General features: G+C 54.3%; 1 protein-coding gene across 1 annotated transcript in view; it reads right to left on the bottom strand.

Annotated features, from left to right (window-relative positions):
• Positions 1-17,491, bottom strand: part of kcnh3 (potassium voltage-gated channel, subfamily H (eag-related), member 3) — a 1,447,071-nt gene that overhangs the window by 1,159,670 nt on the left and 269,910 nt on the right. The gene's annotated exons all lie outside the window — the stretch shown is intronic.

The raw sequence follows: 17,491 nt of genomic DNA, 5'->3' as shown, positions 1-17,491 counted from the left end.
ATCCCCGTTTGCGGCAGAATCGGGGGCGGCGCCGCTTTACGTCAAAAACGGCGTACTCTTCACGCTGTATAGACGGCCTCAGGATATCACCTGAGGACCTCCCCAGGTGCTCCGCCCCCGATGGGCCGAGTTACCTACGGCGTGGAACACTTATCATTTTTTTTTCTGTGAACCAGACGTGGCGGCTGCGGACTGAGTCCAGCGCCGCCACAATCAAGGGGAGCCTTTCCACGGGCAGGGGGCTTTGTCGGGTGTTGGGGGGACTGGTGGGGGGTGGTCTGGAGGTGGCGAGGTTAGTTACAGGGGGGCAGTTTTTGGCAGGCCAGGTCATCACGTTGCCGGCACCATGCGCATGCGCTGAACTGAATCCGCAGCTGCCACGCTGAGTTCCCGACGGGTGAGACCACATGTGTCCCACGCCGTCGGGAACCCGGCCGGACGGGGATAGAGCATTGCGGGGTGGGCCTCAGGCAATGGCCTGAGGCCGTGGATACGGTGTGCGGCATACTCCTACATTACGCTGCTTTTCAGGGGGTGGAGCATCGCGAAAGTGGCGCCGCCCCTGACTTTGCCATCATCGAAGATTTTCCGCCCCATTGCCGAACGGGATTTTGGCGTCGGCGATCGGAGAATCCAGCCCTCACCTGTCGGGAACTCAGCATGGCAGCTACATTCAGCGCCGCCAGAGTCGGGGGAGGGCCGATCCACGGTTAGGGGGGACATTATTCGGGACGGGGGGCACTGTGGTGGGGCAGTCCAGAGCGTACGAGCCGGCCGAAGGGGGGAGTATTTTGCGGGCCAGGTCCGTGAGCGGCATCTGCCATGAAGCATAGCGCAGCCACTGCCGTGCGCATGCGCGGCCACGGACCCAGCAATTCTCCAGGCCGTATCGGCAGCAAGAGCTGGGTGCTCTATGCTGCCTTCCTGCTAGCCCCCTGGCGTAACCATTCCCACGCCTGCTTGGGGGTCACAGGGCTGGATTCTCCGATTTGGAGACAATGCCACGCCGTGCTTCATGGCGGATGCCGCTCGTGGACCCGGCCCGCGAAATAGTCCTCCCTTCTGCCGGCTCATGGACCGCCCCACCACAGTGCCCCCAGTCCCGAATATGTCCACCCCTGCCTGTGGACCGGCCCTCCCTCGATTGTGGCGGCGCTGGACAGAACCCGCAGACACCACGCTGAGTTCCCGACGGGTGAGACCACACTTGTCCCACGCCGTCGGTAACTCAGCTGATCGGGGTTGGAGCATCGCAGGGCAGGCCTCAGCCAATGTATGGAGGCCGTGGATACGGCGTGAGGCATATTCTGCGAGTATGGTGCTTTTCAGGGGGAGGAGCATCGCAAAATCGGTGCCACCCCCGATTTCGGCATCATCAGAGATTCTCAGACCAGTCGCCGAACGCGAATTCGGCATCTGGCATCGGAGAATCCAGCCCAGGGGTTGGATTCTCTGTTTGCCGACACCAAAATCATAAAACGCGATTGGGCGGAGAGTAGCTTCCAATGCCGAAATCGCAGTAGACGCCAGTTTGACGCCAAATCGGGATGCTCCGGCGCCCCCAAAATGGCGTAAATGCAGCACTCGCGGCGCGGGCTGAAAGTACAGTAGGCATATCATTAGTGGGCCTGACACCCGTTGCTCCGGAGCCTCCGCGATTCAGCGCCTCCGATGGACCGAGTTCCCGAAATAGTGGTTCACTTGTGCTCTCACAAATCGTGAATCCTTCTGTCCTGGATGCTGAGCGAGAGATCGATGGAAACAAATGGCATGGAATGACTGCGGGCAGCTGGCTCAGACACCGGCCGTGTTGGCTGTGCCGGGGGAGGGGAGGGGGAGGGGGGGAACAGGACGAGCAGCCGGGGTGCACCCCCCATGAGGCTGGGGCAATGCCCAGGCACCGACCCCCGTCCCGCTGAACACCCACTGACTGACCACCAACCTAGCCCCACTGTGGCACCAGCCATATGGGCGCGCCAACCTCCGCACCCGCCCAGCTACAGTGACCCCCCCTCGGCACCGAACACCCCGCCCAACTGCCAGCCACCCACTTGGGGACCATCCAGGGAACACCCACGGTAACCCCTAGTGAGGGCAATGCCAGCCAACGATGCCCCTGGCAGTAGGGATGGCCGCCAGGACTGGGGGCACTGCCGGATAACAGGCCGTGGGTGAGGGGGGTAAGGGTGAGGGGTGAGGATAAGGGGTGGGCATCCAAAATGGCCGTCCGCATATATCGATTGGAAATTGACCAACACAGAGACAGGCTGCAGCTTGCAAATATATAAGGGCTGCAGCCGGATCTTGCAGAAACTAACACAAGCAAAAAGTCGTTGAAAGGACATCCAGGGACAATGGGCTCCAGGTAGAAATTAACAATATGTGGCAGACTTGGTGGCGTTGGTTTCCTTATTTGGGAAGGCTTACGTGCCTCGGACACTAACGGCCACGGCCGACTGGGCCCCGACATCTACCTAGAACCGCCCAAAAGCACGCAAAACCTGCAAGGGATAACCTGCGCAACCCACCACTCGCTCACTCGACCTCCGACAACAACAACGGTGATACCTGCACCAGCCAAGGAAGCGAACAAGCACACCATCCACAGAGGGACCAGAGCCGGGGACACTGACGACCAGCGACAGACGTCCAGCACTGCCAGATGACAGATTTCAGATGAGGCCAAATCTGCTCTGCACATGCCAGTCACTTGGAAGTTATGTTGGTCTTTCTTGTGTGTTAGTTTAGAGTCCAACCTGCATGTGTGTGTGATTGATTAATATCCTCTGTGTGTTTATTTAACTAGTATTATTGCTTGCAGCTTCTGTGGTCATTTGTCCATCGTACACGGGTTGGAGATATACTGTGGTTCAGAAGGTACAACAAATCTGGCAACCCTGGTGCCACTCAGCTGGGAGCTACAATTGTTGCTCCGAAAGATCCCACAGGACAGTCTTCGAGATTCGTCTGATCCCGGCTTAGGTAGGTAATCGACCCACGTAAAGGCCAGTATCCCAAGTGCATCGAAGGGAATATAAAGGTCCCTATTTTTGCGGATTATTCACAGATCAAACACAAACCATAGGTGTGAACTCCGTATTGGGCAAATCACCGTATTTCGGAAGTGTGTACTGACTCCATGCGTACCTAACAAGGGAGGATAGGGTCAACCCGGCAGATTTACACGCAGCCTCTGAGGGATTAGGGCTGGAACACAGCCACTTACCCGCTGTCCAATCGGCCCTCTACCCACTAATGTCAATATGGCAGCTTGGGCAACAGGTAGAGATGCAGATATGCAGGAGACAGGAGTACAGAGGTGTCCCACATTGGGAGAGGGTAGTATGTGGATATTTTTTTAAATATAAATTTAGTGTACCCAATTAAATTTTTTCTAATTAAGGGGCAATTTAGCGGGGCCAATCCACCTCGCCTGCACATTTTTGGGTTGTGTGAGCGAAACCCACACAAACACGGGGAGAATGTGCAAACTCCACCCGGACAGTGACCCAGAGCCGGGATCGAACCTGGGATCTCGGCGCCGTGAGGCAGCAGGGCTAGCCCACTGCGCCACTGTGCTGCCCGGTAGTACGTGGATATATCAAAGGGAGAGGTTGGCACACATGGTCAGACCTTATCAGGCAGCGAGACAGGCCCTGGGGCGGCAGGGCACACATGGTGGGAGGACGAGAGCACAGCGCATGGGAAACATCCACTGAACTATAGGTAGCCACTGGCCGCACCTATGACATCATTGAGGTAGAGAGCCATCCCCGCACTCCCCACCCGGCAACTACACGGCCAACACCCTTGCCAGGGCCAGTGCCGTAATGGACATCTCTGGCAGCCACCCAGAGGTGAGCCGATGAATGCGATTGATGTCTCCCAGACTAACGTAGCTGACCTAGCTCAGTCCCATCGCATTGACATTTCCCCAGGACAGATTCTGAACGGTGATTCCCGGCCCCCAACAAAACATGGGAGGACGGGCTGACCATACAGGACGGATTTGTTTAAAGGGCGGGAATGATGCGGTCCCTACCCAGGACCAAAACCAGCTCATATACCAATCCATGATGGACACCAGGGCATGGAGACCACAACAGACCACCATTATGTTGGTGCCCAGAACTAAAGGAGGATGTCACTCACTACATTGAGGACTGCCTCATTTGTGCCCAGAATATTCCCGACGATGATGCCAGGAGGGGACATATAGGGCACGCCCGTCCTGTGGAGGGTCCCTGGACGGAACCCCATGTGGATTGCATCGGCCCACCCCACCATGCAGAAATGGATTTAAGGATGTACTGCTTATCATTGACACCTTCATGAAGCAGTTCCCACCTGCAACGCAACCTCCCCACAACCACTCACACTCCCCAGTCTCCTTATTGGACATGGGACCATGCCAGACAGTTGGTCAGAGTAGCCGAATGATTCGAGGACCTGCCGACCAGGGGAGGTAGATGATTCTCCCATAGGGGTATTACAAGAACAACTGCGGAGCGCAGTGTTCTGAGGTGTGTGGAGCACAAACATTCTGAGGTGTCCAGATGATGACAATAGGATGCCTCCTAATAAGCATGGCACACAAATTCTGATGGAACCTGCCTCATCATATGTGCTCCACGCATGCACATCTTCTTTGTTTGTGTGTTGTTTCACCCTCGTGTCCCCATCCCGTCTTCTCCTCCCTGCATGCTATTTGCAGCTCGAACTGTCCCTTGCCTCTCACTGATCAGACTCTGAGAGCACCTTTATCATCAGCATTCAGGCTGAGCTGTCTTGCCCCTCCAGGGATAACAGACCACCAACCATAACTACATTGTGTGCCTGCCACACTCCATGATTGACCCCTACTACTGAGAACAATTTTTATATTCACTACCGTATGTGCATGCGTTTCCAGCTTAGGCAGTACTGCAGGCTTGGATGGCCGAAGAGCCTGTTCCTGTACTGCATTGTTTTTGATGTGGAGATGCCGGCATTGAACTGGGGTGGGCACAGTAAGAAGTCTTACAGCACAAGGTTAAAGTCCAACAGGTTTATTTCGAATCACTAGCTTTCGGAGCTCCTTCCTCAGGTGAATCAGGTCACGGCTCATCCTCTTCTTCACTCTTTTACAGAGGTCCCTTTGGACCGATCCCACATGTTATTTACGCTTAGCAACCCTATGGTGATTGCTGCTGTGAAAGAATAGGGCTGCCCTACAATTTGTCCCCCCCCCCTCCTCAGGCCAGGCCTCTGTGGTCCTGGGGTGAAACTGTATACAGCTGGCCGCCCTGGAGTTCGGCTGGTTAAGCCAGACCTCAACCAGTATACGTTTGCATTAAGAAGGGGGTGGTCGAATACAGGTTCCGACCACTCCACGCCTCAGCCAAGAGAAGGCTGTGTTGGATTCGAACATGCGGTCATGGATGGTGACAGTATGATAGAATGAACGCAGACATTAGGCGTACGATAATAACAGAAAATATGCTTGGTCCCCGAGGACGGAGGAGACAGCAAGCCCAGGATGTCAGCCGGCAGAAGGCACAGCCAGAACTTGGTGAGATGATCCCTGGGATTGGGGGTCTGACTGCCGGAGACACCCCATTATTTGACTCCGCCCCCACCTGGCTGTCATGTTGATCCTGTTTACCTTGATCTACCTCATCATCCTCAAAGTCCAATTCCTGGGGAAAGGTGGTAGGGTTACAGGTGTGTGGGGGGGGGGGTTTAGTGCCGGGGCACAGAGCAGCCGACTCACCCTGGCCGCCCTGAGGAGGTTGTGCAGTCTCTCCCGGCACTGCTGGCCAATTTGGCGATGTTGCCAATGGTGCTGACCACCTCTGCCACCTGCGCCCAGGCACGGCGAATGGCGCCGCCTGGTGACCTTACTCCCGGGCTGGGGCATAAAGTGATCCTTTTCTCCTCCACAGCGTCCAGGAGGGTGTCCAGCTCAGTGTCCCTGAACCATGACATTGCTCTCCTTACAGCCTTCTTGTTGGCTGGGACGGTGTGTGTGGGGGGAGGATCGTTAAAGTGTGGCTGCGGCGTGTCAGTCTCATGTGCGGCAATCATGGACCCGGCAAATCCGGCGCTGTTTCGCTTGGAACCGGTTGTCATAATATGCACCCATGCACATCATGAGGTAAAAGCAGGCAGTGACAGACACCCAGGTGAGCCAATCAACATACAGAACAGAACATGACCAATCACCAGAGGGGGGCTTCCAACTAAAGAACACACGAGGCATCAGCACTCTGCCTCTTTCCACTCGTGACAACTGTAGTGACAGTCAGGGTGTACAAATCATTCAACATCTTCTACACGTGGATCAGAGCTAGCCTGGTCTAGATAGTTAATGATGTGGAGATGCCGGCGTTGGACTGGGGTGAGCACAGTCCGCCAACTTAACAGACTGATCAAGACCTTGGATCCAGATCTACAGAGCACCCTACGTGCTCTCATCCCACGTACTCCCCGCATTGGAGATCTCTACTGCCTCCCGAAAATACATAAGGCCAACACACCAGGCCGCCCTATCGTTTCAGGCAATGGGACCTTGTGTGAGAACCTCTCTGGCTACATCGAGGGCATCTTGAAACCCATCGTACAAGGTACGCCCAGCTTCTGTCGCGACACGACAGACTTCCTACAGAAACTCAGCAACCATGGACCAGTTGAACCAGGAACATTCCTCGTCACAATGGACGTCTCGGCACACTACACCAGCATCCCCCATGACGACGGCATTGCTGCAACAGCCTCAGTACTCAACACCGACAACTGCCAATCTCCAGACGCAATTCTGCAACTCATCTGCTTCATTCTGGATCACAACGTCTTCACCTTCGACAACAAGTTCTTCATCCAGATGCACGGAACAGCCATGGGGACCAAATTTGCACCCCAATACGCCAACATCTTCATGCACAAGTTTGAACAAGACCTACTCACTGCACAGAACCTTCAACCGACGTTATACACCAGACACATCGATGACATTTTTTTCCTTTGGACCCACGGCGAAGAATCACTGAAACGACTACACGATGACATTAATAAGTTCCATCCAACCATCAGACTCACCATGGACTACTCTCCAAAATCAGTTGCATTCTTGGACACACTCGTCTCCATCAAGGATGGTCACCTCAGCACTTCGCTTTACCGCAAACCCACGGATAACCTCACGATGCTCCACTTCTCCAGCTTCCACCCTAAACACATTAAAGAAGCCACCCCCTATGGACAAGCGCTCCGTATACACAGGATCTACTCAGACGAGGAGGAGTGTAACAGACATCTACAGACGTTGAAAAATGCCCTCGTACGAACGGGATATGGCACTCGACTCATCGAACAACAGTTCCAACGCGCCACAGCGAAAAACCGCACCGACCTCCTCAGAAGACAAACATGGGACACAACCGACAGAATACCCTTCGTCGTCCAGTACTTCCCCGGAGCGGAGAAACTACGTCATCTTCTTCACAGCCTTCAACACGTCATTGATGACGATGAACATCTTGCCAAGGTCATCCCCACACCCCCACTACTTGCCTTCAAACAACCACGCAACCTCAAACAAACCATTGTTTGCAGCAAACTACCCAGTCTTCAGAACAGTGACCACGGCACCACACAACCCTGCCATGGCAATCTCTGCAAGACGTGCCAGATCATCGACATGGATACCACTATTACACGTGAGAACACCACCCACCAGGTACGCGGTACATACTCGTGCGACTCGGCCAACGTTGTCTACCTCATACGCTGCAGGAAAGGATGTCCCGAAGCGTGGTACATTGGTGAGACCATGCAGACGCTGCGACAACGAAGGAATGGACATCGCGCAACAATCGCCAGGCAGGAATGTTCCCTTCCAGTCGGGGAACACTTCAGCAGTCAAGGGCATTCAGCCTCTGATCTCCGGGTAAGCGTTCTCCAAGGCGGCCTTCAGGATGTGCGACAACGCAGAATCGCCGAGCAGAAACTTATAGCCAAGTTCCGCACACATGAGTGCGGCCTCAACCGGGACCTGGGATTCATGTCGCATTACATTCATCCCCCACTATCTGGCCTGCGAAATCCTACCAACTGTCCTGGCTTGATACAATTCACACCTCTTTAACCTGGGGTCACCCCATCTCTGGATCTGTAAAGATTTAATCACCTGCTAATGGTCGCATTCCAAGCATTGTTTGGCATCTTTGAATTTGTCTATATATATGTTTCTGGAACATACCTCTTCATTCACCTGAGGAAGGAGCAGCACTCCGAAAGCTAGTGACATTGAAACAAACCTGTTGTGACTTTAACCTGGTGTTGTAAGACTTCGTACTGTGGATAGTTAATGATAGTTTACTTAGAGTAGTAGAGAGTCAACCCACAGGCAGCTGTGGGCTTCGTTACTGAAGTTCAATAAATCTACGTTGGTGTATGCTTGATCATTTAACTGCATCGTGTTGCAGTCCGTGTTACCCCAGGGTGAACAACACAACACCGGTTGCATTCCACACGGCGATGGTGCTAGACCATGTAGAGTTGCTGAATCGGTGCACCTGTTGCGCCGTTTTTGCTGTTGTAAAACACCACTGTTCCTACGCCGGCGTCAGCACTTAGTCTCAAAATCGGAGAATCCAGCCCAAGATTTATTTTTAGCACTGGGGAACTGAACTTAGAGATTGGGCCGCCATTTTTGAAAGGTGCCCCGATCTTTAAGTGATCTTGTGAGTCCCCCATTACCCCCCACCCATGGGCAATGTCACCCCCCCACACATATGGGCACTACCCCACCCCCCCAAGTAAGGACACCCCACTATGTGGTCTCTGGGGTCCTCCCTCTTCAGGCCACCCCAAGCACGCTTACAGCACCCCCTTCCTTCTAGGATCCCCACCCATTACCCCCAATCTCCCAGAGGCCACTACTTACCTGCCCTGCACACCCCCACTCTTCAAATCCACCCTCCACCCTCCTTTTTAAGGGACTGGCCCCCCTCAGTCCTTGGCAGTGCCTCCCTGGCACTTGGGCAGTGCTCCTAGCAGCTTGGCAGTGCCATCTGTGTACCTTGACAGTGCCAGGGTGGCAGTGCCAAGGTGCTAGCTGGGCTGTGCCATGGTGCCCAAGTTCCAGGGGGAGGGCCAGGGGGCCACACTGCACTGACTCTGACAACCCAGGCGCCTCCAATGACCCGGAACACCCCCTGGGTGCTCTTCCGCCTGGTCCACGTTTGTGTGGACCAGTACTGAATGCCGCCTGGCTGAGACCTCACTGGGTAGATCCCTTGATCTGGTTTTAAACCAGCTTTGGTGCGCGCTGTTTAGACCTACCCCTTGTCAGTGGGATTCTGATTCTGACGTCTCGTGGGACTTGGGTGAATCCCGTAAGGCGTGTAAACCTCTGGGAATCCCGCGAGAGGGCTCTCTGGCCGCACCTTGCTCACATGAGAGCGCAATGCGGCTGGTGGATCACGCCAAAAGAGTCTGTCGTGGAATATAGACAGGTTAAGTGAGTGGGTAAAAACGGGTGAATGACGTTTTTAAGGAATTCTACAGCAAATTATATGAGTCGGAACCCCCGGTGGGACCGGAAAGGCTGAGGCAATTTCTGGACCAGTTGAGGTTCCCGAGGGTGGAGGAGGGCCTGGTGGAGGGGCTGGGTCTTACAGGCCAATCTCGCTTCTAAATGTGGATGCCAAGCTATTGGCTAAGATTTTGGCCACAAGGATAGAGGATTGTGTCCCGGGGGTGATAGGGGAGGACCAGACTGGATTTGTTTAGGGCAGGCAACTTAATGCCAATGTGCGGAGGCTTTTAAATATTGTTATGATACCCTCAGAAGGAGGGGAAGCAGAGGTTGTGGCAGTGATGGATGCAGAGCAAGCTTTTGATCGGGTGGAGTGGGAGTACCTGTGGGAGGCGCTGGGTAGGTTTGGGTTCGGTGAGGACTTTATTCGGTGGGTGCGATTGCTGTACCAGGCGCCTGTGGCAAGCGTGCGTACGAACCGGCTTAGGTCGGGGTATTTTAAATTGCACCGGGGACGAGGCAAGGGTGCCCCCTCTCCCCGCTATTATTTGCTCTAGCCATTGAGCCGCTGGCCATGGCGTTGAGAGCCTCAAGGAACTGGCAGGGGCTGGTCCGGGGAAAGGAGGGGGGGGGGGGGGGGGGTGGAGCACCGGGTCTCGCTCTACACGGATGATCTCCTCCTGTATATTTCGGACCCACTAGAGGGGATGGGGGAGGTCATGCGGATCTTGAGGGAATTTGGCAGTTTTTCGGGGTACAAACTGAACGTGGGGAAGAGCGAGTTGTTTGTGATCCAGGCTAAAGGGCAGGAGAAGAGATTGAGTGAGCTGCCGCTTAGGAGGGTGGAGAAGAGCTTTCGCTACCTGGGAATACAGGAGGCTCGGAAGTGGGATTCGTTGCATAAGCTTAATGTGACCTGGATGGTGGAACAAATGGAAGGGGACTTTAAAAGATGGGACATGCTCCCGCTGTCACTGGTGGGGAAGGTACAGACCGTGAAAATCACGGTCCTCCCCAGATTTCTATATGTGTTTCAGTGCCTTCCCATCTTCATCCCGAAGGTCTTTTTCAAGCGGGTTAATAAGATCATCTCGGGATTTGTGTGAGCGAATAAGTAAAGAGAGTATTGCTGGAACGCAGTCGGGGGGAGGGTGGGCTGGCGTTGCCGAACTTTTGCAATTATAACTGGGTGGCCAATATAGCCATGGTCAGGAAGTGGGTATTGGGGGAGGGGTCGGCATGGGAGCGGTTGGAGGCGGCGTCATGTAAAGGCACCAGTTTGGGAGCGCGGGTAATGGCACCTCTGCCGTTCTCGCCAGCCCGTTACTCCACAAGCCCGGTGGTGGTGGCGCACTGAAAATCTGGGGGCAGTGGAGGAGACACAAGAGGGTGGAAGGAGCATCGGTCTAGGCCCCGATATGTAATAACCACAGGTTCCTGCCGGGCAGGATGGATGGCAGGTTTCAGAGCTGGCAGAGGGCAGGTATCAAAAGGATGGGTGACCTGTTTTTCGATGGGAGCTTTCCCAGCCTGCAGGCGCTGGAGGACAAATTTAAACTGCCGCCAGGGAACGGCTTTAGATATTGGCAAGTGCGGGCCTTCCTGAGGAAACAGGTGGTGGCCTTCCCGCTGCTGCCACCACAGGGGATAGAGGATAGAGTAGTTTCCGGTACCTGGGTGGGGGAGGGGAAGATGTCGGATATCCACCAGGAGCTGTTGGACACGGAGGAAACCCCGGTGGAGGAGCTTAAGGGCAAGTGGGAAGAGGAGTTAAGAGAGTTAGAGCTGGGTCTATGGGCGGAAACCCTAAGTAGGGTCAATTCTGCCTCATCATGTGCTAGGCCCAGTCTAATCCAGTTTAGGGCGGCCCACCGGGCACACATGAAGGCGCGAGGATGAGCAAGTTTTTCGGGGTAGAAGACAGATGTGGGAGGTGTGCGGGAAGCCCAGCAAACCATGTCCATATGTTTTGGGCATGCCCGAAGCTTGGAGGATTCTGGCAGGGGTTTGCCAAGGCAATGTCCAAGTTGCTACGTACGTGGGTGGTGCCGAGTCCAGAGGGGCGATCTTTGGAGTGTCAAGTTCTGGGAGTTCAGGGAGTGAAAGAGGCTGTCATAGCCTTTGCCTCCCCGGTAGCTCGGAGATGGATCCTTTTAATGTGGAGGGACTCGAAACCCCCGAGTGTAGAGACTTGGGTCAGTGACATGGCTGGGTTTCTCAGCCTCGAGAAAATAAAGTTTGCCTTAAGAGGATCAATGCTCGGGTTCTCCCGGAGGTGACAGCCATTCGTCAACTTTCTTGGAGAAATTTAGAATATCGGCAGTAGCAGCATTCCGAGGGGGGGGGGGGGGGTGGTAAGTGCTATTTTATGTTATTGCTTGTGGTTTGTGAAGATAGAGCCAATTGGGGAAATGTCTATTTTTTCACCATGTTAATATTCAATGTTTACTGTTCTTTTTTTTGTCACTGTTGTAAAATTTTACAAATACTTCAATAAAAATATTTTTTTTAAAGTGAGTGGGTAAAAACTTGGCAGATGGAATATTATGTAGAAAAATGTGAAGTTATGCACTTTGGTAGGCAGAATAAAGGAGCTGATTTTTACTTGGAAAAAGACTGCAGAAAACTGCATCACAGAGGGATGTGAGGGTCCTCCTATAAATCACAAAAAGCTAGCATGCAAGTTCAGCAGGTAATAGGGAAGGCAATATAGACATATAGGATTCTCAGGGGGCTTGACAGGATAGTTGCTGGGAGTTTCTTTCTCCTTGTGGAAGAGTATAGGACCAGAGAGCACAATCTCAGAGTAAGGCAGGGATTTAAGACAGGGATAAGGACAAATTTCTTCTCTCAGGGTAATGAATCTGTGGAATTATTTAATGCAGAGGGCTGCAGCTGAGCCGTTTAGTATGTTCTAAGCTGAGATGAACAGATTTTTAATCAGTAAGGGAATGAAGGGTTATGGGAATAAGGCGGGAAAGTGGAGTTGAGGGTTATCATATCAGATCAGTCATGATCTCATTGAATGGCAGAGCAAAATCTTTTATAAAATGTAAATTTAGAGTACCCAATTCATTTTTCCAATTAAGGGGCAATTTAGTGTGGCCAATCCACCTACCCTGAACATCTTTGGGTTGTGGGGGCAAAACCCACACAGACACGGGGAGAATGTGCAAACTCCAGACGGGGAGAATGTGCAAACTCCATGCAAAGAAAAATCAATGGAACGAATGGTTAACTTCTGTTCCTCTGGCTTATGGTCTTATGGGGCTGGATTCTCCGATTCTGTCGCTATGTCCCCACGCCGGCATGGGAACGGTTTGGAAAACTGGTGCAAAAAGGCTACTGATTCCCCGTTTTGCTGGGGGCTAGCAGGACAGCAGTGGAGAACACCTGGCTCTACCTGCCAATACATCTTGGCGAATTGCCTCCTCTCCAGCAAATGGTCACACGGGTGCTGATTAATACACCTTTTTAAAAATGTGAAGCTGGCGGAGTAACTGCTGTGGGGATCCGTGGATGTGAGTAGCAATCTTCGAAGTCGGGCAATCAGCCCGGGGGCACCAGGGCTGCTGGCCCAGGGAGGGGAACAACCCAAGTTGCGGGGTGGGTGGGGGGGTTGGGGGTGGCGGTAGCCCACCATCGGTCGGGGGTTTGTTCATGGACTGGAGGGTGGGTGCCCCAGCACCTGCGGGACCGCCATGCCACCCCTGAAACATCTGTACCCATAAAGGGCAACACCGGCTACTGCCTATCTGATGCAGCGACCACCCATGAACCCCACTGATCATGGCGGCCTCCCTGCACACTGGTGAAAACTATTGGTAATAGGAAATTGACAATTGTAGCAATGTGAGCATTTTGCAGCCTTCAAGTGGATTCCTGTGTGTACACGTGCTGTGTCACAGGTGAGAGTTGCTGCCTCGCATCCGAACCAGACCGTGGGGCCTGTACATTGCCTGAACATTGGAGACTCCAACACCACAGAGGCTGAAGGCAACATCCAAACACCCAAGAGTTGGGCCTCAGCACTGGGAACATGCTCGCAACCAGAGGTTGAGTGTATGCACAGGGGAGGGAACCAGCGCCCAGTCCAGATAACCTTACCAGAGGGTGTCTGGGTTACAGGCTCTGGTGTCCTGGGGCTCCTGATTTGGCCAGGCATGTTGGATGGCAGCCTGTAGGATGGGGGGAGGGGAAGCCATGGGGGACCGGAGGATTGTGGTAAACCACTGTCTTCCTATATTAAGGGTTGTACGGTAGAACCTGCACTACAGGTTCACCTGGGCCCCTGCATGTTAGCTCCGCCCAGGAGCCGGGTTATAAATATGCATGGCCTCCAGCTAGCAGCAATTTCGGAAGCTGCTGTAGGAGGCCACGCATCAGATACTAATAAAGCCTCAGTTTGAATTCAACTTCGTCTCCAGCCAAATTGATCGTGCCTCAATTTATTAGTATCAGATTCAGAAGATGGACCTCCGGATTAAACCAGGTCGAGCGCACAGGTAGACCGACTCCGGACCCTGCACAACAGCTTTTGTCACCCAGGGGTCACTCGGTTGTATCACTTCATTAAGGCACAAAATTTGCCCTACTCCGTCGAGGAAGTAAGGACGATCACCAAGGACTGCCAGGTCTGTGCGGAGTGCAAACCAGACTTCTACCGGCCGGACCGCGCGCACCTGGTGAAGGCCTCCCGCCCCTTTGAATGCCTCAGTGTGGATTTCAAAGGCCCCTCCCCTCCTCCAACCGACACACGTATTTCCTCAGTGTGATCGATGAATACTCCCGCTTTCCCTTCGCCATCCCATGCCCTCAACATGATGTCTGCCACCGTCATTAAAGCCCTTAATTCTATCTTCACTCTGTTCGGCTTCCCCGCCTACATCCACAGTGACAGGGGATCCTCATTCATGAGTGATGAGCTACGTCAGTTCCTGCTCAGCAGGGGTATCGCCTCTAGCAGAACGACAAGCTACAACCTCCGGGGAAACGGACAGGTAGAAAGGGAGAATGGGATGGTATGGAGGGCTGTCCAGCTGGCCCTACGGTCCAGAAATCTCCCGGCCTCCCGCTGGCAAGAGGTCTTCCCTGATGCACTACATTCCATTCGCTCATTACTTTGCACTGCTACTAACAGTACACCACATGAACGTCTTTTTGCCTTCCCCAGGAAATCCACATCCGGGGTATCACTCCCAACTTGGCTCACAGCTCTGGGAACCGTGCTTCTCCGTAAACATGTGCGGCTCCACAAGGCGGACCCGTTGGTGGAAAGGGTGCACCTGCAAACCCACAGTACATCTACGTGGCGTTCCCCGATGGCCGCCAGGATACCCTCTCCCTCAGGGACCTGGCACCAGCAGGTTCTGCCCCCACACCACCCCCGTCGCCCCCGGCGCCACCCTCCCCCGCCGCCCCCATCACCCCCCCCTAGGACCGTCCGTCCTCCCCCTGCCCACCCCCGGCGATGAAGAGGATTTTGGCACGCTCCCGGAGTCATCTTCGACCACGACAGCACCAACATCGTCGGCTCCACTTCGTCGATCCCAGAGGACAATCAAGGCGCCGGACCGGCTGAACCTCTGACTGGCCCACCGGATGACCAGAGACATTCTTTTTTCAATGTTCTGTAAATATTAAAGATTGCGAATTGTATATAGTTATCCACCACCCCTGCCGGACTCAATTTTAACAGGGGCTGAATGTGGTAAACCACTGTGTTCCTATATTAAGGGTTGTACGGTAGAACCTGCACTACAGGTTCACCTGGGCCCCTGCATGCTAGCTCCGCCCAGGAGCCGGGTTATAAATATGCATGGCCTTCACCTAGCAGCCATTTTGTCAGCTGCTGTAGGAGGTCACACTTCAGATACTAATAAAGCCTCAGTTTGAATTCAACTTCGTCTCCAGCCAAATTGATCGTGCCTCAAGGATACCGAGCCTGGGGCCATCGCAGATTGACTGTCCCTCACCCTTATCACTTCCTTGCATGGGATGGATGATATGGACCCCACGGAAGCTGCCATCACCGTGCTGGCACAGGCCAGGCAGTCAGGCACCAGAGAAGGCGACAGCAGCAGCGTCGACAGAGGCTCAAGGCAGAGGCCCATGTGCAGGGAACGCCCCACACCTTGAGGAACCAGCTGCCCATCAGGGCTGGGAGGACACAGAGGGGGAGGCCAGCGACAGCCCAAGGTATAGAGGCGTCGCTGGTCTCTCGAACAGATGATTGACAGAGTGTACTGCAGGAGGCTCCTCCTCAACAAGGGAACAGTGATGCATCGTGCCATGTCCTTGCAGACTTGGCACCATGTGGAGGAGGAGTAGACCCTATCCTGGTACCGTCAATGTCACCGGAGCCCTGAACTTGTACACCTCATGATAATTCCAGGGCTCGAGCAGGGATTTGTGCAGCCCACAATTGCATTTGTGATTGCATTTAGCCCCAGGTCCATGGTCTAATAGATGGCACGCATGTCGCATTGCACGCACCGGGGCATCAGCGAGCACCGTGCATGAACAGGGGTTCCATTCCCTGAACGTCCAACGTGTATGCGACCACCACAACAGGATCATGCACGTGTGTGCAGACTTCCCAGGAAGTTATGCATGACAGCTACATCCTGGAACACTCGGAGATTATAGAATTATCATAGAATTTACAGTGCAGAAGGATGCCATTTGGCCCATCGAGTCTGCACTGGCTCTTGGAAAGAGCACCCTACCCAAGGTCAACACCTTCACCCTATCCCCATAACCCAGTAACCCAACCCAACACTAAGGGCAATTTTGGACACTAAAGGCAATTTATCATGGCCAATCCACCTAACCTGCACATCTTTGGACTGTGGGAGGAAACCGGAGCACCCGGAGGAAACCCACGCACACACGGGGAGGATGTGCAGACTCCGCACAGACAGTGACCCAAGCCGGAGTCGAACCTGGGACACCCTGGAGCTGTGAAGCAATTGTGCTATCCACAATGCTACCGTGCTGCCCCTGAATCGGCATCTTCAAGGGACACCCCAGGATGGTCAGAAAGCTCTTGGGTGAAAAGGGGTATCGCTTATGTCTTGGCTAATGATGCCAATGCGGAGGCCGGTGACCAATGCGCAGACCTGGTATAACGAGGTCCATGAGGTCACCAGCGCTGTCATTGGGAGGTGCATCGGACTACTCAAAATGCGGTACCGATGCCTCGACCACTATGGTGGTGCCCTGCAGTACACCTCCCAGAGGGTCGCCCGCTTTGTCTGGATCTTCTGTGCCCTCCACAATCTAGGAGAGCAGTGTGGTGATGTGCTGCAGGTTGAGGAGGATGAACATGCAGCCACCTCCAAGGAGGAGGGTGAGGAGGCGCTGGACTAGCAAGGGGGGGGGGCATGGGTGAGCACCATTGCTGGGCATAGGAGGGTGGGATGCAACATGGTGGTGGGCGGAGATGGTGCCACGCGCATGGTTGTTCGGGAGTGGGGAGACTGACAGGCGGGGGCTGGTGCCGGGGGCTGATGCCAACTCACCCGTGTCGGGAAACTCCTTGCATTTTCCGCTCGCTACCACACATAAATACTTTTCCGTTAGATCATGTCCAAAGAGTTCACTTTCTTCTTTGCTCCACACCAATTTCCAAAGAGAGGTCACCCAGTCACTCACTGATGTGGTGCAGTCCCAGACAGAGATGGTCCACTCCTTGTGCTCCATGGTCGCGAGCGTGCAGACCCTGGTTGAGACCAGAGCGGGCCTCCAGGACTGGCAACATCAGGTGGTGGTGGTGGTGGTGGGGGGGGGGGGGGGGGGGGGGGGGGGGGGGGCGCTCAGATGATGGCTCCGCTCGCACCCCCACTCAATGGAGTAGCCCGGGGGCCATCGGGTACCTCGAGGGAAGAGGATGTGCTGGGACCCAGACTGGTGCCAGAATAGCGTAGCACCTCAGACTCCCCCCCCCCTCCTGTCCCTGGTGCATCTGGT

Source organism: Scyliorhinus torazame, chromosome 2 (genome assembly GCF_047496885.1).
Source record: "Scyliorhinus torazame isolate Kashiwa2021f chromosome 2, sScyTor2.1, whole genome shotgun sequence".
Taxonomy (NCBI): Eukaryota; Metazoa; Chordata; class Chondrichthyes; order Carcharhiniformes; family Scyliorhinidae; genus Scyliorhinus; species Scyliorhinus torazame.
This window is presented reverse-complemented; position numbering and strand designations above follow the sequence as displayed.